A 22504-nucleotide genomic window follows, 5' to 3' on the forward strand; every position below is an offset into this window, starting at 1 on the left:
AGTCATGCTCACAATTCTCCAAGCTAGGCTTCAGCAATATGTGAATTGTGAACTTCCAGATGTTCAAGCAGGTTTTAGAAAAGGCAGAGGCACCAGAGATCAAATTGCCAACATCCGCTGGATTATGGAGAAAGCAAGAGAGTTCCAGAAAAACATTTCTGCTTCATTGACTATGCCAAGGCCTTTGACTGTGTGGATCACAATAAACTGTGGAACATTCTGAAAGAGATGGGCATACCAGACCACCTGACCTGCCTCTTGAGAAACCTGTATGCATGTCAGGAAGCAACAGTCAGAACTGGCCATGGAACAACAGACTGGTTCCAAATAGGAAAAGGAGTACGTCAAGGCTGTATATTGTCACCCTGCTTATTTAACTTATATGCAGAGTACATCATGAGGAACGCTGGGCTGGAAGAAGCACAAGCTGGAATCAAGATTGCCGGGAGAAATATCAATCACCTCAGATATGCAGATGACACCACCCTTATGGCAGAAAGTGAAGAGGAACTCAAAGGCCTCTTGATGAAAGTGAAAGAGGAGAGTGAAAAGGTTGGCTTGAAGCTCAACATTCAGAAAACAAAGATCATGGCATCTGGTCCCATCACTTCTTGGGAAATAGATGGGGAAACAGTGGAAACCGTGTCAGACTTTATTATTTTGGGCTCCAAAATCACTGCAGATGCTGTTTGCAGCCATGAAATTAAAAGACGCTTGCTCCTTGGAAGGAAAGTTATGACCAGCCTAGATAGCATATTAAAGAGCAGAGACATTACTTTGCCAACCAAGGTCCGTCCAGTCAAGGCTATGGTTTTTCCTGGGGTCATGTATGGATGTGAGAGTTGGACTGTGAAGAAAGCTGAGCGCCGAAGAATTGATGCTTTTGAACTGTGGTGCTGGAGAAGACTCTTGAGAGTCCCTTGGACTGCAAGGAGATCCAACCAGTCCATTCTAGAGGAGATCAATCCTGGGTGTTCATTGGAAGGACTTATGCTAAAGCTGAAACTCCAATACTCTGGCCACCTCATGCGACGAGGTGACTCACTGGAAAAGACTCTGATGCTGGGAGCGATTGGGGGTAGGAGGAGACCGGGACGACAGAGAATGAGGTGGCTGGATGGCATCACCGACTCGATGGACATGAGTTTGAGTGAACTCCGGGAGTTGGTGATGGACAAGGAAGCTTGGCGTACTGTGGTTCATGGAGTCGCTAAGAGTCAGACACGACTGAGCGACTGAACTGATATATATATATATATATATATATATATATATATATATATATATATATATATATATGTATACACACACACACACACACACACATATAGTGTCTGTCCTTGGTTCCAGGGATAAAACTCCTAAAACCCACATAATTTCCAAAATGATAAGAACAGTTGGAATATCTTTTCTTTTTGTCTTTTAGCCACCAGTATTTTGGACTCCTTTTTCCTATTTTAACTATCTAATGTTCCCCCCTCAAGGGATAGAGCTATCCTGAGAAATCTTATCCCCAGAAACTTAATTTGGGGGCGTTTATTGGAATAGCACTCATTTGTAGTTGAATAGGTATCTGAGATCTCCCAGGGGCTCACAGGTATATTGAGTGTCCTCTTCTGTTTTCTTCCATGGCTTGACTCGTGAGTAGTGAATTCAGGAGTCGTGTTGGTACCTTGACTGCTGTGGGGGTAGAAAGTATTACAGGGTAGGGGCCCTTCCATGTGGGCTAGAGTTGAACCTTTGGGGACTCATCTTTCCAGACTTTAGTACGACTTGAATCCCTGGAACATACAGTGGTGGCTCTTCTTCCAGGTGAGTCCTGGAAGAAGACAATGGCAAGCCACTCCAGTACTCTTGCCTGGAAAATCCCATGGATGGAGGAGCCTGGTAGGTTGCAGTCTGTGGGGTCGCTAAGGGTCGGACATGACTGAGCGACTTCACTTTCACACATTGGAGAAGGAAATGGCAACCCACTCCAGTGTTCTTGCCTGGAGAATCCCAGGGATGGGGAAGCCTGGTGGGCTTCCGTCTATGGGGTCACACAGAGTCAGACACGACTGAAGTGACTTAGCAGCAGCAGCAGCAGACACCCTACATGTGTATTTCTTGTTGGAACTGCCCAATGGCCATGGCGTAACACTAGAGGGTCTGAGCCTCTGGATCTAAGAAGAGGTTATTGACATAAACAAAAGGTCTCCCATATAGCATCTCATAAGGACTGTTCCTTAGGGGCAATACAGGTGCGGAGAACAGCTATTGGTAAAGCCTCCTTCCATTAGAGGGAGGTCTCCTGGGTTATCTTTTTTATCGCTGATTTTAAGAATTGGTTGGCTCTTTCTACTTTTCCTGGAGACTGAGGCCTCCAGGCACAATGGAGGTAATAAGTAATGTCCAATGCTTTAGAGACCCCGTGGGTGACCTTACAAGTAAATGATGTCCCGCTGTCACTTTGTAATGACCTGGGCAAACCAAATCTCGGAATGATTTCATGGAGCAGTTTTTTACCACCTCCTTAGCCTTCTCAGTCCAGGTGGAAAAGCCTTCAATCCATCCTGTGAATATATCTATCATGACAAATAGGTATTTATACCCTTGAGAAACTGGCATCTGTGTGACGTCCTCTCCTGGTCCCATGCCGTTGAACGGGCTTGGCCAGCTCGGGTCTTCGAGCTCCTTGGGTGTTGTTTAATTGGCAAGTGGGACAAGAGGAGACCACTTGCCTTATAGTCGTTTGGAGGCCTGTTCCTCTGAAGGACCTTTCTAGCAATCTTTGGAGGGCCTTCTTCCCTTAATTAGTGGTGGCATGTAAGGAGTTAACCAACTTCCATTGGAGGTTCCCAGTCAGAAAAAGGAGTCCTTCTTTTGGGAAACACCCCATATGATCTTCTTGAAAGCCCTCACTCTTAGCTTTAAGAGTCTCACCTTCAGTATATGAAGGAGTTTCTGGCAAATTAGTCTGTGGAACTAAGGTGGCAACCCCTATTAGATCATGGTTCTGTAATGCTGCTCTCTTAGCTGCCTGATCAGCTGTTTGCGTTCCCTCGTGCCACTTCTGTGCTCCTTTTTTGGTGTCCTTTACAGTGGGAGACTGAAACCTCAGTGGGCAGATGGACTGCCTCCAAGAATTTGATCACCATATTTGATTGGGGACCCGCGGGTGGTCAAGTGGCCCCTTTCTTTCCAAATATCCGCATGTGTATGTAGCACCAGAAAGGCATACTTGGAGTCAGTGTAAATGGCTACTCTTTTTCCTTTTCCCAGCTCTAAAGCTTGAGTCAGGGCTATGAGCTCAGCTAATTGGGCTGAAGTACATGGTGGCAGAGGTTTAGCCTCTATGGCCTCAAAATTGGAGACTACTGCATATACAGCTCTTCTTTTTCAATCCAAGACACAGCTGCTTCCATCAGTGTACCAGATTTCTTCAGGATTGGCCAGAGGATCTTCTGACAATCCCTCTCAGGGTTTTGTCCAGTGGTCCAAGGTTTCTAGGCAAGAGTGAAAGGGGAGAGAGCCCTCGGGGGTAGGCAGGAGGGTAGTTGGGTTAAGAACCTCACAAGGGGACATAGTCAGGCCTGGATTTTCCATCAGTAATACTTGATATCTGAGGATCCTTTGATCAGACATCCATGAATGGTCTCTCCCATTTAGGAGTTATTTCATTTGGTGGCTAGTAAAAATAGCTAGTTTACCCCTAAGAGGAAGTTTTAAAACATATTCTATCAGGACTGAAATAGCTGCAAGATTTCAAAGACAGGGAAAGATCTCTTCCTAATAACGGAGTAGGACACTCAGGGACCACTAGAATCTGGTGGGAAAATATTTGTCCATCCCAGCAACAAAGAAGTGCTCGAGTGAGTCTTTCTGTAATTGTTTTTCCTCTAGCATCCAAAATGGAACAGGATTGAGGGGAAAAGGCTCTGGAACAGGAGGTCAGGACACAGTAGGTAGCCCCTGTGTCAACCGAGAAATTCCTGGACTTACCTGCCACATCCAGTTTTACCCTTGGTTCTAGCCAGTGATGGTTATCTGTGACAGATGGGCCAACCACTTCAGTCCTGTTGAACCATCTTGAGGGAAGGCTTGGCACTTGACCTTGAGTTTCTTGGGTCCTGAGGGCGGAGTGCCACCCAATATCCCAACTGATGGCATTGGTAGCAAGCCATTTTAGGAGACTTGCCACAGTTTGGACACTCTTTGGCCCAGCGTCTTGCCTGTCTGTAAATCAGGCATTTGCCTCGTGCCTTGTCCTTCAAGGACTTGGGGTTTGCCACAGGGCTTCCCTGGAGGGTGGCCAGCATCGGGGCATGGCTTGTCTCTTTCCTTCCTTGGCCTCTCTCTCCTGTTCTGTTATAAAAGGTATTGTTGGCCGGCTGGACCATCTCATCTAAAGAGGCAGCAGGGTCCTGCTGCTGTAGCTGTTGTAGCTTTTTCCTGATGTCTGATGCACATTGGGACAGGAATCTGTCCATTAAAATCACCTGTCCCTCGTAAGAGTCTAAGTCCCGATTGGTGAACTTTTGGAGGGCCTCTTTTAGCCTTTCCAGAAGGGCAATGGGGTTCTTGTTGGGCTCCTGAATAATTGCTGAGACCGGGCACAGCTCCACAACTAACAGCCTCCTTCTATTTCCATGGGTGGACTTCCTTAGGGATGAGTCTTTCTGAAGTTTATCCTACCCAGTACTGTTGCAACCGAGAGCTAGGCAGACCTGGGTCAGGGTGCAGATCCCTAGGCAGGTTGAGGCATGACGACCTCCTGGAGATTGAATCCCCAGGCAGCTCAAGGCAGGTTGACTTCCTGGGACCCCTGGACTGGCGGATCCCCAAGCAGGTTGATGCATGACAGCCTCCCAGGGACCAGATCCCTAGGCAGATCAAGGCAGGTTGACATCCTGGGATCCCTAGGCTGCAGCTGGGCATCCCCAAGGTCTTCAGCATGACTAGTGCTGGGTAGGATTAAGAGGTTGTAATCTTAACTCATTACCAGTTTGTCCACAGCAGAGGGGAATAGATACCATGATGTAAAGCAATCCAAGCCTGTGCCCTGAGACTGGGAATCTGGCGAAATAGCCATGAGGCTTATCCTCTTACTGCTCTGAGGGAATGTAAGTCACTGATTTCTTCCCCTAGCCCTCCATAAGAGCAGTTTAGTGTTTCTAACGGTAAACATTTCATTGTCATAGACCCACTTTAGGCAATAACAGAAATAATGACAAAGGAGTGGGTTATCTGGTTCTGTTGGGGCATTAAGAGCATTTTAATAATAGGCTGGGTGGACTGATGTTGCCTACAGAAGGGGCACTGTCATGGTTGTAGGAGTTAGTAAGTGGCTTAAGCACAAAATGATAAGAGACAATAGACCAGATGTTCCATAAAAGCAGAGTGGGGATGTGATCCAGGGGATATGTTTGTAGCTTTAGGAGAAGGGTGGTAAGGGTTTTGGACCAAACAGCCTACAGAGCTAACTCCCAAAGTAGCAAACATTGTCCTTGGAAGCCCAGTTGCCCTTGAAGGGATGCCACCAACAGATGGATGTCTAGCAGGCATTGTGTGCCTGTCACCCACCCTTGAGGGTTCACTGAGAGGTGCTGTTGACACACATGTTGTGGGAAACAGGGAAGATGAGGCCTGAATCTCTTAATGGATTGGGTATTATACAGTATTTCCTTCCCAAGGGCCAACTGTTTTCTGGCTGTCCCTCCAGAATATTGTAGAGGCAACATTGTGGGCCTGGATGGGGCTCAGGAAAAGAGCTTGAAACATGAGGGAAGGGGGTAGGACACAACTTTTGACAGAATGACATAGCACAAGGGTACAACATAAACCAATTAAAATCAAATGGGTCCAAGATGGCAGTATTGACTAAAAAAGATGTATAACTTGAGAGTTGCGAGTTAAGGTTTATTTGGGGCAAAATGAGGATAGCAAACACCCTCTTCCAACAACACAAGAGAAGACTCTACACACGGACATCACCAGATGGTCAATACGGAAATCAGATTGATTATATTCTTTGCAGCCAAAGATGGTCAAGCTGTATACAGATAGCAAAAACAAGACCAGGAGCTGACTGTGGCTCAGATCATGAACTCCTTACTGCCAAATTCAGACTGAAATTGAAGAAAGTAGGGAAAACCACTAGACCATTCAGATATGACCTCAATCAAATCCCTTATGATTATACAGTGGAAGTGAGAAATAGATTTAAGGGACTAGATCTGATAGATAGAGTGCCTGATGAACTCTGGACGGAGGTTCGTGACATTGTACAGGAGACAGGGACCAAGACCATCCCCATGGAAAAGAAATGCAAAAAAGCAAAATGGCTGTCTGAGGAGGTCTTACATATAGCTGTGAAAAGAAGAGAAGGGAAAAGCAAAGGAGAAAAGGAAAGATATAAGCATCTGAATGCAGAGTTCCAAATAATAGCAAGGAGAGATAAGAAAGCCTTCCTCAGCGATCAATGCAAAGAAATAGAGGAAAACAACAGAATAGGAAAAACAAGAGATCTCTTCAAGAAAATTAGAGATATCAAGGGAACATTTCATGCAAAGATGGGCTCGATAAAGGACAGAAATGGTATGGACATAACAGAAGCAAAAGATATTAAGAAAAGGTGGCAAGAATACACAGAAGAACTGTACAAAAAAGATCTTCACGATCAAGATAATCACAATAACGTGATCACTGACCTAGAGCCAGACATCTTGGAATGTGAAGTCAAGTGGGCCTTAGAAACCATCACTATTAACAAAGCTAGTGGAGGTGATGGAATTCCAGTTGAGCTATTTCAAATCTTGAAAGATGATGCTGTGAAAGTGCTGCACTCAATATGTCAGCAAAATTGGAAAACTCAGCAGTGGCCAGAGGACAGGAAAAGGTCAGTCTTCATTCCAATCCCAAAGAAAGGCAATGCCAAAGAATGCTCAAACTACCACACAATTGCACTCATCTCACATGCTAGTAAATTCATGCTCAAAATTCTCCAAGCCAGGCTTCAGCAATATGTGAACCGTGAAATCCCAGATGTTCAAGCAGGTTTTAGAAAAGGCAGAGGCACCAGAGATCAAATAGCCAACATCCGCTGGATCATGGAGAAAGCAAGAGAGTTCCAGAAAAACATCTATTTCTGCTTCATTGACTATTCCAAAGCAAAGACTGTGTGGATCACAATAAACTGTGGAACATTCTGAAAGAGATGGGAATCCCAGACCACCTGACCTGCCTCTTGAGAAACCTGTATGCAGGTCAGGAAGCAACAGTCAGAACTGGCCAAGGAACAACAGACTGGTTCCAAATAGGAAAAGGAGTACGTCAAGGCTGTATATTGTCATCCTGCTTATTTAACTTATATGCAGAGTACATCATGAGGAACGCTGGGCTGGACGAAGCACAAGCCGGAATCAAGATTGCCGGGAGAAATATCAATAACCTCAGATATGCAGATGACACCACCCTTATGGCAGAAAGTGAAGAGGAACTCAAAAGCCTCTTGATGAAAGTGAAAGAGGAGAGTGAAAAGGTTGGCTTGAAGCTCAACATTCAGAAAACAAAGATCATGGCATCTGGTCCCATCACTTCTTGGGAAATAGATGGGGAAACAGTGGAAACAGTGTCAGACTTTATTTTTTGGGGCTCCAAAATCACTGCGGATGCTGATTGCAGCCATGAAATTAAAAGACGCTTACTCCTTGGAATTAAAGTTATGACCAACCTAGATTGTATATTAAAGAGCAGAGACATTACTTTGCCAACAAAGGTCCGTCTAGTCAAGGCTATGGTTTTTCCAGTGGTCATGTATGGATGTGAGAGTTGGACTGTGAAGAAAGCTGATCTCCAAAGAATTGATGCTTTTGAACTGTGGTGCTGGAGAAGACTCTTGAGAGTCCCTTGGACTGCATGGAGATCCAACCAGTCCACTCTAAAGGAGATCAATCCTGGGTGTTCATTGGAAGAACTGATGCTAAAGCTGAAACTGCAATACTTTGGCCACCTCATGCGAAGAGTTGACTCACTGGAAAAGACTCTGATGCTGGGAAGGATTGGGGGCGGGAGGAGAAGGGGATGACAGAGAATGAGATGGCTGGATGCCATCACTGACTCGATGGACATGAGTTTGAGTGAACTCCAGGAGTTGGTGATGGACAGCGAGGCCTGGCGTGCTCTGGTTCATGGGGTCGCAGAGTTGGACACGACTGAGCGACTGAACTGGAGTGAACTGAACAATATCATATTGTTAGGGGAAGCACACTGACTGAAGTTGCCCACCCTGACCAGGCACCATCATAACCATTTGTGTGAATTATTTTATGACAGGAGGTTTTGGGAAGAAACACAGAACTAATAAGCCACCAGTAAGCCACTTCTTTCCCAGAAGAATTTGGGAAAGGTCAAAGGACGACACCACATGTCCGACCACCTCGTAGAATCCTTCTTGTTGGCATCCACCTTGGCTGAACAAAACAATGCGTGTGCTACCAGGAAGGACTGCGTCAGAATGACTGGCCAAAGACAACTCAGGAACGAATCCCATCACCATAAAACCCATGACTGGGAGCCACATGTTCTCCTGGTTCCCTCACCCTATTGCTGTCTACCCAGGTGCCTCTTCCCAATAAAATCTTTGCTTTGTCAGCTGCGTGTCTCCTCAGACAATTCATTTCTGAGTGTTAGACAAGAGCCCACTCTCGGGCCCTGAAAGGGGCCCCCCCTTCCTGAAATAATACAGTACTTGTCTTTCTCCATTGATTTATTTCATTTAGTGTTGCTGCACAGAAGAACCAACTCTGACTCCATTTTGGAACCATTTCTTTGACTTGCTTTTCATTGCTGATTTTATTATAATCATATAATGGCCTGCTTCAAGGGACCCAATCCCTCTACCATGACTGTTATAGTGCCTTTGTTAGGCTCATAGATAATCTGACGCTGCCTACCTGTGAACCGCTACAGAAAAGAAGAGATTAATACATCCCTTTTCAAAGGTTGGCTCTTCCCAGAGATGTCTGCAAGACTGAAGGCCCTCTTTACTTCCTCACTACCTCTCCCTCTGTATTCTCTTTTGACTTTAGTTCCTCACAGCTTCTCTCTCTCGTTTTATGAAAGAACCTGGCATCCAGGCAGGCCTGGAAAAGACGGTTACTTTGAAACGTTAGTCTGCCATTTTCTCAGTCAGCTGGCTTTTCAAATAAAGTTGCATTCCTTGCCTAAACACCTCAGTCTCATGGATTCACTGACTCAGTAACACTGTGATAGTCTTGAGGTCCATTGACGTTACTGCAAAAAAGCATTATTTCATTCTGGCTGAGTAGTAGATCCTGAGATGTCTGTGTTTGTCTACTGAAGAAGGTGGTGGTTTCCTGTTCTATCTAATACACTGACTAAGCAGGAAGTATTTATGGAGATTATTATTTTTCTTTTTCCAAATCAACATCTCATTTATTTGGCTCTCTTTCCTTGGATTCCAGATCAAAATACCCCTATCCTCTGTAAGAACAAATCCATTCAGTACCCTGAAGCACTTTAATAGCATAGTGAGTATGCCTCCTGCAGTTCAGTTCAGTTCAGTCGCTCAGTCATGTCCGACTCTTTGCGACCCCATGAATCACAGCACGCCAGGCCTCCCTGTTCATCACCAACTCCTGGAGTTCACTCAAACTCATGTCCATCGAGTTGGTAATGCCATCTAGCCATCTCATTCTCTGTCGTCCCCTTCTCCTCCTGCCCCCAATCCTTCCCAGCATCAAAGTCTTTTCCACTGAGTCAACTTGTCGCATGACGTGGCCAAAGTACTGCAGTTTCAGCTTTAGCATCAGTTCTTCCAATGAACACCCAGGATTGATCTCCTCTAGAATGGACTGGTTGGATCTCCGTGCAGTCCAAGGGACTCTCAAGAGTCTTCTCCAGCACCACAGTTCAAAAGCAGCAATTCTTTGGAGATCAGCTTTCTTCACAGTCCAACTCTCACATCCATACATGACCACTGGAAAAACCATAGCCTTGACTAGACGGACCTTTGTTGGCAAAGTAATGTCTCTGCTTTTTAATATGCTATCTAGGTTGGTCATAACTTTAATTCCAAGGAGTAAGCGTCTTTTAATTTCATGGCTGCAATCAGCATCCGCAGTGATTTTGGAGTCCAAAAAAATAAAGTCTGTTTCCACTGTTTCCCCATCTATTTCCCATGAAGTGATGGGACCAGATGCCATGATCTTTGTTTTCTGAATGTTGAGCTTCAAGCCAACCTTTTCACTCTCCTCTTTCACTTTCCTCAAGAGGCTTTTGAGTTCCTCTTCACTTTCTGCCATAAGGGTGGTGTCATCTGCATATCTGAGGTTATTGATATTTCTCCCGGCAATCTTGATTCCAGCTTGTGCTTCTTCCAGCCCAGCATTCCTCATGATGTAAGCAGAATCTTAAGTTTCTTTTTGCCCCCATTTTAGATTTTCTTTTTACTTTTTTTTTTCACTTTACAATGTTGTGTTGGTTTTGCCATACATTGACATGAATCCACCCCAGGTATACATGTGTTCCCCATCTTGAACCCCCCTCTCACCTCCCTCCGCATACCACCCCTCTGGTTCATGCCAGTGCACCAGCCCCGAGCATCCTGTATCATGCATCGAACCTGGACTGGCGATCCGTTTCACATATGATAATATACATGTTTTAATGCCATTCTCTCAAATCATACCATCCTCGCCCTCTCCCACTGAGTCCAAAAGACTGTTCTATACATCTGTGTCTCTTTTGCTGTCTCACATACAGGGTTATCGTTACCATCTTTCTAAATTCCATATATATGTGTTAGTATACTGTATTGGTATTTTTCTTTCTGGCTTACTTCACTCTGTATAATAGGCTCCACTTTCATCCACCTGATTAGAACTGATTCAAATGTATTCTTTTTAATGGCTGAGTAATACTCCACTGTGAATATGTACCAAAGCTTTCTTATCCATTTGTCTGCAGATGGACATCTAGCTTGCTTCCATGTCCTGGCTATTATAAACAGTGCTGTGATGAACACTGGAGTACATGTGTATTTTTCAATTCTGGTTTCCTCGGTGTGTATGCCTAGCAGTGGGATTGCTGGGTCATATGGCAGTTCTATTTCCAGTTTTTTAAGGAATCTCCACACTGTTCTCCATAGTGGTTGTACTAGTTTGCATTCCCACCAACAGTGTAAGAGGGTTCCCTTTTCTCCACACCCTCTCCATCATTTATTGCTTGTAGACTTTTGGATAGCAGCCATTCTGACTGGCGTGAAATGGTACCACATTATGGTTTTGATTTGCATTTCTCTGATAATAAGTGATGTTGAGCATCTTCTCATGTGTTTATTAGCCATCTGCATGTCTTCTTTGGAGAAGTGTCTGTTTAGTTTTTTGGCCCATTTTTTAATTGGGTCGTTTATTTTTCTGGAATTGAGCTGCAGGAGTTGCTTGTATATTTTTGAGATTAATTCTTTGTCCGTTGCTTCCTTTGCTATTAGTTTCTCCCATTCTGAAGGCTGTCTTTTCACCTTGCTTACAGTTTCCTTTGCTGTGCAGAAGGTTTTAATTTTAATTAGGTCCCATTTGTTTATTTTTGCTTTTATTTCCAATATTCTGGGAGGTGGGTCATGGAGGATCCTGCTGTGATTTGTCAGAGCGTGTTTTGCCTATGTTCTCTAGGAGTTTTATAGTTTCTGGTCTGACGTTTAGATCTTTAATCCATTTTGAGTTTATTTTTGTGTATGGTGTTAGAAAGTGTCCTAGTTTCATTCTTTTACAAGTGGTTGACCAGTTTTCCCAGCACCACTTGTTAAAGAGATTGTCTTTTCTCCATTGAATATTCTTGCCTCCTTTGTCAAAGATAAGGTGTCCATAGGTGCGTGGATTAATTTCTGGGCTTTCTATTTTGTTTCACTGATCTATATTTCTGTCTTTATGCCAGTACCATACTGTCTTGATGACTGTGGCTTTGTAGTAGAGCCTTAAGTCCGGCAGGTGGATTCCCCCAGTTCCAATCTTCTTTCTCAAGATTGCTTTGGCTATTCGAGGTTTTTTGTATTTCCATACAAATTGTGCAATATGTGTTCTAGCTCTGTGAAAAATACCATTGGTAGCTTGATAGGGATTGCATTGAACCTACAAATTACTTTGGGTAATGTACTCAATTTCACAATATTTATTCTTCCAATCCATGAACACGGTATATTTCTCTGAAGTGTTTATGGAGAATATTATCTTATCCAAATGAGATGAAAGGCAGCAAAAACGTGCTAAGATTTCTATACTTTTCCAGAGAGTGGGGACTGTGACCTTGGTTTCATCTGTTTCACTTAAATGCCCTTTGTCAGATGGTCTATCAGTCAGTTCAGTCACTCAGTCGTGTCCGACTCTTTGCGACCCCATGAATCACAGCATGCCAGGCCTCCCTGTCCATCACCAACTCCCGGAGTTCACTCAAACTCATGTCCATCGAGTCGGTGATGCCATCCAGCCATCTCATTCTCTGTCGTCCCCTTCTCCTCCTGCCCCCAATCCTTCCCAGCATCAGAGTCTTTTCCAGTGAGTCAACTTGTCTCATGAGGTGGCCAAAGTATTGGAGTTTCAGCTTTAGCATCAGTCCTTCCAATGAACACCCAGGATTGATCTCCTTTAGAATGGACTGGTTGGATCTCTGTGCAGTCCAAGGAACTCTCAAGAGTCTTCTCCAGCACCACAGTTCAAAAGCATCAATTTTTCGGCGATCAGCTTTCTTCACAGTCCAACTCTCACATCCATACATGACCACTGGAAAAACGATAGCCTTGACTAGACGGACCTGGTCTATACTGAAATGCTTCTGCTCTTTTTTCAAAAGGCACAAAATCAATGAAATTTCCTAACATTTATGAAAGTGAAACAGAAGGGAAGGGGGCAGGGCACAACCTTCGGAAGAATGACATAGCCCAAGGGCACAATATAAACTGATGAGAACCAAATGGGTCCAAGATGTTAGACAAGTCACCTTGACTAGACCTTGATCCTCAGTATACACTCATTATAACACATCAGCAAGCTAAATGACACACCCAGAGGCAGCATGACAGTTCCAAGGTTGACCATCAAAGACCAAAAATTGCATGGTGGTCCAACCCCTGGAAATCCCCACCCCTTCCCCAGAATAGTTGAAATAATCCTCCCACTGCTGGAATCAAGATTGCCGGGAGAAATATCAATAACCTCAGATATGCAGATGACACCACCCTTATGGCAGAAAGTGAAGAGGAACTCAAAAGCCTCTTGAGGAAAGTGAAAGAGGAGAGTGAAAAGGTTGGCTTGAAGCTCAACATTCAGAAAACAAAGATCATGGCATCTGGTCCCATCACTTCATGGGAAATAGATGGGGAAACAGTGGAAACAGTGTCAGACTTTATTTTTTGGGGCTCCAAAATCACTGCGGATGCTGATTGCAGCCATGAAATTAAAAGATGCTTACTCCTTGGAAGGAAAGTTATGACCAACCTAGACAGTCTATTAAAAAGCAGAGACATTACTTTGCTAACAAAGGTCCGACTAGTCAAGGCTAAGGTTTTTCCAATGGTCATGTATGGATGTGAGAGTTGGACTGTGAAGAAAGCTGATCGCCAAAGAATTGCTGCTTTTGAACTGTGGTGTTGGAGAAGACTCTTGAGAGTTCCTTGGACTGCAAGGAGATCCAACCAGTTCATTCTAAAGGAGATCAGTCTTGGGTGTTCATTGGAAGGACTGATGCTGAAGCTGAAACTCCAATACTTTGGCCACCTCATGTGAAGTGTTGACTCACTGGAAAAGACTCTGATGCTGGGAATGATTGGGGGCAGGAGGAGAAGGGGACGACAGAGAATGAGATGGCTGGATGGCATCACCGACTCGATGGACATGAGTTTGAGTGAACTCCAGGAGTTGGTGATGGACAGGGAGGCCTGGTGTGCTGTGATTCATGGGGTCGCAAAGAGTCGGACATGACTGAGCGACTGAACTGAACTGAACTGAATCCTACCACTAATTAGCCTATGCAATTCCCCAGTCCATCAAAGCTAACCATACCACATTTCAAGGTTGTGCTCACCTTCTGAGATGGCCCATACTCTGTCAGTGGAGTGTGTTTCTCTCTGAATAAATCTACTTCTTAGCTATCACTTTGTCTCCTACTTAATTATTTCTGTGATGAAACATCAAGAACCTGAGCTTCATTTGGTCCTGAAACCAGGTCTGTGATCTCAGTTGGAAGATTATGGGTCTTGGCTGGGTTCGAATTCCGGCACACGGGTTCAAGTCCCAGTCTGAGGTAAACAGTTTTAGAAGTCTTGTGAATCCCCCAGTGTACATCTTGCTGCAATGTTCCAACAACTCTATGACAGAGGAGTTGCTACCATTCCCATTTTTCAGGTTCAAAAGCTGAGGTTACATAGGCAGGTGGCTCCCCTGGGGCACAGTGGAGATAGGTGGGGAAGCTGGGTTCTCAGTCCAGGTCTGTCTGACTGCAGAGCCCTTGCTCCTAATGGCTAAGTGACTCTGCTGATATAGTTTATTCTCCACTCCTGCTCCTGCAATGTAGGAGACCCGGGTTCAATCCCGGGGTTGGGAAGATCCCTTGGAGAAGGAAATGGAAACCCACTCCAGTATTCTTGCCTGGAAAATCCCATGGACAGAGGAGCTTGACAGGCTACAGTTCATGGGGTTGCAAAGAGTTGGACATGACTGAGCGACTTCACTTCAGTTCCACTAGTGCTTGAGTCCCAACAAGGGTCTTCCACAGTCTACTTGACAGAGCAGTCAATCACATTTCTGGCCCAGTTTAGTTTGTCAGAAAGTTCTTCATCCTGATGTGAAATCTGAGTCCCAGGTCTCCAATAAATGAATCATGAAGCGCTCACGAGTCACTGTCGTCCTTCTACACTATATTCTGTATGCGTATTTCCATTTTAAGGAGACAAAGCGTCTGTACAAGAAAAGGAAAGAGCAAGAGGAGACTTTCCAGCAAGTTGTCCATTGCAGAGAGAGGTGTCACGCAGCAGAAATGATGAGTGCTACATAGTACATTTCAACATCACAGCGAGGGATGAAGGGTAATGCTTGCCATTGGTCTCAGGATCTTGTGCTGTACTTTTCTTGCTATTTTAACATCTTGTACATCTAAATTATATTTTGAAACATCTTTATTGTGAATCATAGACAACAGTTTTCTTCAGTCATCTTTGTGGTTTATAACAGGTGGCTCTCACAGAATGTAATGTATCTTCTTCCATGTGGGAGTAAAGGGAAGTGGATTTTTTTTGGCTGCACCTTGGAGCATGCAGTACTTCCCTGACCAGGAATCAAATCCATGGCCCTTGCAGTGGAAGTGCAGAGTCTTAACCATTGGACACCACAGAAGTCCTCTTATTTCATGTGAATGAGCCAAAGGAAGGATTTAATTCTGCAGCTCTGTCAGTAAAGATGTGACCTTGTGGGACACTCACTCAGTTCAGTTCAGTTCAGTCACTCAGTCGTGATCGACTCTTTGCGACCCCATGAATCACAGCACACCAGGCCTCCCTGTCCATCACCAACTCCTGGAGTTCACTCAAACTCATGTCCATCGAGTCGGTGATGCCATCCAGCCACCTCATTCTCTGTCGTCCCTGTCTCCTCCCGCCCCCAATCCTTCCCAACATCAGAGTCTTTTCCAGTGAGTCAAGTTGTCGCATGAAGTGGCCAAAGTATTGGAGTTTCAGCTTTAGCATCAGTCCTTCCAGGATCGATCTCCTTTAGAATGGACTGGTTGGATCTCCGTGCAGTCCAAGGGACTCTCAAGAGTCTTCTCCAACACCACAGTACAAAAGCATCAATTCTTCAGCGATCAGCTTTCTTCACAGTCCAACTTTCACATCCATACATGACCACTGGAAAAACCATAGCCTTGACTAGACAGATCTTTGTTGGCAAAGTAATGTCTCTGCTTTTTAATATACTATCTAGGTCGGTCAAAACTTTCCTTCCAAGGAGTAAGCATCTTTTAATTTCATGGCTGCAATCAGCATCTGCAGTGATTTTGGAGCCCAAAAAAATAAAGTCTGACACTGTTTCCACTGTTTCCCCATCTATTTCCCATGAAGTGATGGGACCAAATGCCATGATCTTAGTTTTCTGAATGTTGAGCTTCAAGCCAACCTTTTCCCTCTCCTCTTTCACTTTCATCAAGAGGCTTCTTAGTTCCTCTTCGCTTTCTGCCATAGGTTGGTGTCATCTGCATATCTGAGGTTATCTCAGCAATCTTGATTCCAGCTTGCGCTTCTTCCAGCCCACCGTTTCTCATGAGGTACTCTGCATAGAAATTAAATAATCAGGGTGACAATATACAGCCTTGACGTACTCCTTTTCCTATTTGGAACCAGTCTGTTGTTCCATGTCCAGTTCTAACTGTTGCTTCCTGACCTGCATATAGGTTTCTCAAGAGGCCAGTCAGGTGGTCTGGTATTCCCATCTGTGTTAGGATTTTCCATAGTTTATTGAGATCCACACAGTCAAAGGCTTTGGCATAGTCAATAAAGCAGGAATAGATGTTTTTATGGAACTCTGTTGCTTTTTCCATGATCCAGCAGATGTTGGCAATTTGATCTCTGGGTTCCTTCGCCTTTTCTAAAACCAGCTTGAATATCTGGAAGTTCACAACTCATGTACTGCTGAAGCCTGGCTTGGAGAATTTTGAGCATTACTTTACTAGTGTGTGAGATGAGTGAAATTGTGTGGTAGTTTGAGCATTTTTTCGCATTGTCTTTCTTTGGGATTGGAATGAAAACTCACCTTTTCCAGTCCAATGGCCACTGCTGAGTTTTCCAAATTTGCTGGTATATTGAGTGCAGCACTTTCACAGCATCATCTTTCAGGATTTGAAATAGCTCAAATGTGTGTCAGGACCAGCCCAACAACGAACCAACCTGAGGGAATGGTGCCACAGAAGAATAAGGAAAAGTAAGACTTGGAAAATAAAGTGGGGATCAGGGGGCTGATGCCATTTGCTGGAAAAGCCCAGATTCTAATCCTTGCATGCCTTTTATTGTTAACTTCTACTTCCTTATTTTTGCTCTAGAGATATCTGTTCTTTACAATCAGATCAGGGATAAAGATATACAATGCACAGTCCTCAATGTCAAACCTTCAGGCCTTTCATGACTTTGTTTAGCCTTTCAGCTAGTGATGCCCTTTCGCAGCAACTCCCTCAAGGCTCTGGAACAGTCACTAATGGTTTTCCATCAGTCACATCAGTACTTCAACATCTTGTTTTCAAGATGTCTTTCCAGGATGTAGTTTTACTGCTCCCAGCCCTTCAACTGGGGGTGATGAGAAAGTCATTTTTATTTTTCAAAGAGGCCCTGTTAATTATAGTACAGGCCTGTGCATAGTATATTCCCTACAATGTGCTCTCAGTTTTTAAGACTAATGGGATGTGGAGTAACCAATATCTAAATAGCCTCTGAATTTTAGGGGACCATGAGGGAAAACTTACTATACCTAATTCCACCCCCACTGCCCCAACTCCCACCAACAGGCAGTCTAATTTAACATTGCAACCTTGATCAGAAGGCTCTTCTGATACTTTTTCTGTACTTTCTATACTTTATCATCAGGATTTCTTGATGACCTGTGTCCTTGTTTTTAATCTCTAGTAGTGACTGAGTGACTTTACTTTCACTTTTCACTCTCATGCACTGGAGAAGGAAATGGCAACCCATTCCAGTGTTCTTGCCTGGAGAATCCCATGGATGGGGGAGCCTGGTGGGCTGCCGTCTATGAGGTCGCACAGAGTCGGACACGACTGAAGCGACTTAGCAGCAGCAGCAGCAGCAGTGACAAGTTGGGCTTCCCTGATGATTCAGTGGGCAAGAATCTGCCTGCCAATGCAGGAGATGTGCAGAGATGTGTGCTTGATCCCTAGGTGGGAAAGAATCTCTGGAGAAGGAAATGGCAACCCACAATAGTATTCTTGCCTGGGAAATACCATAGACAGAGGAGCCTGGTAGACTATAGTCCATGGGGGTCACAAAAGGGTCAGATATGACTTAGCAACTAAACAACAACAAAGTGAGAAGTTAGGGAGCACAGCCCACAAAACCACCTTCCCTTTGACGCCAGTTGCAAACGTGAGGCTCCCAAAGTCCATCCTTAGGTGACCTCAAATCCCTTTCATGTACCATTTTTTCCTTCTCTCCCAGCTCACACAATGGGCCACACTCGGGCTCTTGGGTTAAGACTGCTGCCTGTGCATGAGGACTCTTTTACCCACTTTTAGCCTATTTCTTTCTGCAACTTTTCCCCTTCTCCAATATGAACAATTTACTTCTGTCTTTAATTGACCTAGTTATATTCTAATTTTCTGTTAGAGTTATTTACCCTAGTTATTCTCTAGAAGGGCTGGTAGAACTCATTGAAAGCTGATATACTCATAGTTACAGTTTATAACAGCAAAAGGATGTAGATTGAAAGCAGATAATTGGAGAAGTGTATGGGCAGAGCCCTGGAGGGTGGTGGGCTTCCAACTCAAGTCTTCCAGCCTCCTCCCCCATGGAGACAAGGATGGTGCTAACTCCTCTCAGCAATGATGTGAGGCTGTATGAGGGGAATATTGCCAACCAGGGACGCTCACCCATCTTGGTATCCAAACTCTTTATTGGGGCTCCATGGTCAGCTGTCCATGTGGTTGACCTCAGTTTCTAGACTTTCTGGAGGTTGAGCTGATACTGCATGACCCAGAAGCCCCCACATCAACACACTGTTAGATATTCTGGTGCAGTCCAAAACCCCAGGTCAACAAAGACACTCACCAGGTATGGCATTCCAAGGGCTTGGAAATTACCCACCATGGAATGTGGGCTAAGATCAGCCCTCCTTTCAGTCAATGTTAAAATTCTTACTACACATGCAGAAATGTTTTCTTTCAGATACGCTTGGAAATAACAGTCTTCTTTAAAAAAATTTTTTTGTTTTCTATTTGAGTCAAAACAGAGTCAACTGCATCATCCTCAGTAAATGCATTTTGAAGACCTGCTATTGTGCTTGGAGAATCCAGTGTTAATGTTGACATATTCTACCTTACCATGCTTAGCCGTGTCTTCTCTACTGGCCGAAGGTCCTTGCGTGTCACATGCTACACGCGCCAGCAGCACAGGCTGCACAGGGTTGTGGCGAGGCTTAACGTGGCTTCTGACTGGTGTTGTCTTTTTGGGCATGGTTGCCAATTCCCTGGGTTCTGAAAAGAAGCATGATGAGATGTGGAACAATATCAGCAGCTCCAGAATCTACAGTTGACTTGTCACTGTCACTCAGTTCCCTTTCACACACCACTTTTGTCTTCTCTCCAGGCTCAGAAAATGGACGACACTCTGGCTCCAAAGGGTAAGACCTCTGCCTGTGCACGAGATCTCATTTGCTCCTCTTTTAGGCCATTTCTTTCTGCAGATTTTCTTCTTCACCAAATATGAACAAGTTACACATGTCTTTGATAAACATGTTTATTTTATCTAATTATATCCCAATTTTCTGTTAGAGTTGTTTATTTATTAGATTAAACACATGCCAAAGATTTATTTAACTCATGACTAAAGGAACCAGTAACCTGAGAGAGCTAGTTCAAAGGGTTATGGGAGATACGAAAGTATTTATAGGCACAGAAATGAATGCTGGAAGAAGATTACAGAATTCCATACAAATTGGTTAATGTTCCACAGAGGAGTAATAACTGCTGGAGTTTTATTTTCTATAAGCTATAAATCATTTGCATCTCTATAGGACAAAGTTCTTTGGATAACAATAGTTTGTGAGTGATATTCAGTTCAGTCGCTCAGTCTTTTATACCTATTTCTGTTAAACCACATATAAAATATCTTTTCTGATTACAATGGAATAAAACTAGAAGTCAATAACAAAAGGAAAACTGGAAAATATACAAATATATGGAAATTAAACAATGCTCTCAAACAGTCAATAAGTCAAAGAAAAAATTATAAGCTAAATTAGAAAATATCTTGCAACAAATGAAAATGAAAACAAAACATAATTATGTTAGGTAAAAACTTAAGTGAGGTAGCAGAAAGAGTGCTAAAAGGGAAATCTGCAGTTGTAAACATTTATAAAGAAGGACTTCAATTCAACAACCTAACTTTACAATTGAGAAAAAGAAGAAAAAATTAAACGCTAAGCAAGCAAAAGGAAGGAAAAAGGTTAGAGTGGAGACAAATGAGATAGAGAATAGAAAAACAATGGAAAAAAATCAGTGAAACCAAAATTTGGTTCTTGAAAAAGATTAACGATATTTAGAACTCTTTAGCTAAATTGATTAGGAAAAAAAGGGAAGAGAAGAAAAGTCAAATTACTACAAACAGAAATGAAAATGGAGCCATTATTACTTATTTTATAGAAACATAATAAGAAGGAATATAAAAAAGTAATAGGAACAATTGCAGGCCAACAAAATGAATAGCCTAGATGAGATTTACAAATTCCTAGAAACACACAACCTACCAAGATTAAATCATGAAGAAATAGAATATCTAAATAGACCTCTTACTAACAAGGACATTATATCGTTAATTAAAAATTTCCCAACACAGAAAAGCCCTGGATCAGATTGCTTTTCTAGGGATTTCTACCAATCTTTCTCAAATTCTTCTGAACTATTGGAGAGGAGGAAACACTTCCTAACTTGTTCTGTGAAACCAGCATGTCTCTGATACCAAAGCCAGACAAAAATATTACAAGAAAAGAAAACTACACACCTATACTTTTGAATATGATGTAAAAATTCTCAATTAGCAAACTGAATAAGCAGCATATTAAGAGAATTACACACTGGGACCAGGTGGGATTTACTCTCAGAATGCAATGATGGTTCAACATATGGAAATCAATTAATGTAACAAATATTAATAGAATGAAAGAAACAAATCACATGATTATCATAATTGTTTCAGAGTCTTTTTTTTTTTTTTACAAAATTCAACACCGTTTTATTTTTTAATTAAAAAAAATTTTACAATATTGTATTGGTTTTGCCATACATTGACATGAATCCGCCTCGGGTGTACATGTGTTCCCCATCCTGAACCCACCTCCCTCCTCATCCCATCCCTTAGGGTCATCCCAGTGCACCAGCTCCGAGCACCCTGTATCATGCATCAAACCTGGACTGGTGATCCGTTTCACATATGATAGCATACAGTTTCAATGCCATTCTCCCAAACCACGCCACCCTCTCTCCCAGAGTCCAAAAGACTTTTCTATACATCTGTGTCTCTTTTGCTGCGTCACATAGAGGGTTATCGTTATCATTATTCTAAATTCCATATATATGTATTAGTATACTGTATTGGTGTTTTTCTTTCTGACTTACTTCACTCTGTATAATAGGCTCCACTTTCATCCACCTCATTAGAACTGATTCAAATGTATTCTTTTTAATTGCTGAGTAATACTCCATTGTGTATATGTACCAAAGCTTTCTTATCCATTTGTCTGCAGATGGACATCTACGTTGCTTCCATGTCCTGGCTATTATAAACAGTGCTGCGATGAACATTGGGGTACATGTGTATTTTTCCATTCTGGCTTTCTCAGTGTGTATGCCCAGGAGTGGGATTGCTGGGTCGTATGGCAGTTCTATTTCCAGTTTTTTAAGGAATCTCCACACTGTTCTTCATAGTGGCTGTACTAGTTTGCATTGCCACCAACAGTGTAAGAGGGTTCCCTTTTCTCCACACCCTCTCCAGCATTTATTGCTTGTAGACTTTTGGATAGCAGCCATTCTGACTGGCATGAAATGGTAACTCATTGTGGTTTTGATTTGCATTTCTCTAATGAGTGATGTTGAGCATCTTTTCATGTGTTTGTTAGCCATCTGTATGTCTTCTTTGGAGAAATGTCTATTTAGTTCTTTGGCCCATTTTTTGATTGGGTCGTTTACTTTTCTGGAATTGAGCTGCAGGAGTTGCTTGTATATTTTGGAGATTTATTCTTTGTCCATTGCTTCATTTGCTATTATTTTCTCCCATTCTGAAGGCTGTCTTTTCACCTTGCTTATAGTTTCCTTTGTTGTGCAAAAGCTTTTAATTTTAATTAGGTCCCATTTGTTTATTTTTGCTTTTATTTCCAATATTCTGGGAGGTTGGTCGTAGAGGATCCTGCTGTGATTTATGTTGAAGAGTGTTTTGCTTATGTTTTCCTCTAGGAGTTTTGTAGTTTCTGGTCTTATGGTTAGATCTTTAATCCATTTTGAGTTTTTGTGTATAACACTGCTTTATAATAAAAAAGAGTCAGTAAACTAGGAATGGAAAAAAATTTCCTCAACATAATAAAGGCCACCTTTACAAAGAAAACCTTCATATCCAATGGTGAAAGATTGAAAACTGTTTTTGTTAAGACCAGGAACAAGAAAAGGATGCTCATCTTTTGCAATTTCTTGCAGAAATAAAATTATCTCTGTTCACAGATGGCATTATCATATATGCAGAAAACCCAAAGGA

The sequence above is a fragment of the Moschus berezovskii genome, chromosome 12 (genome assembly GCF_049115385.1).
Source record: "Moschus berezovskii isolate FMDL1 chromosome 12, NW_MosBer_1.0, whole genome shotgun sequence".
NCBI classification, from domain to species: Eukaryota; Metazoa; Chordata; class Mammalia; order Artiodactyla; family Moschidae; genus Moschus; species Moschus berezovskii.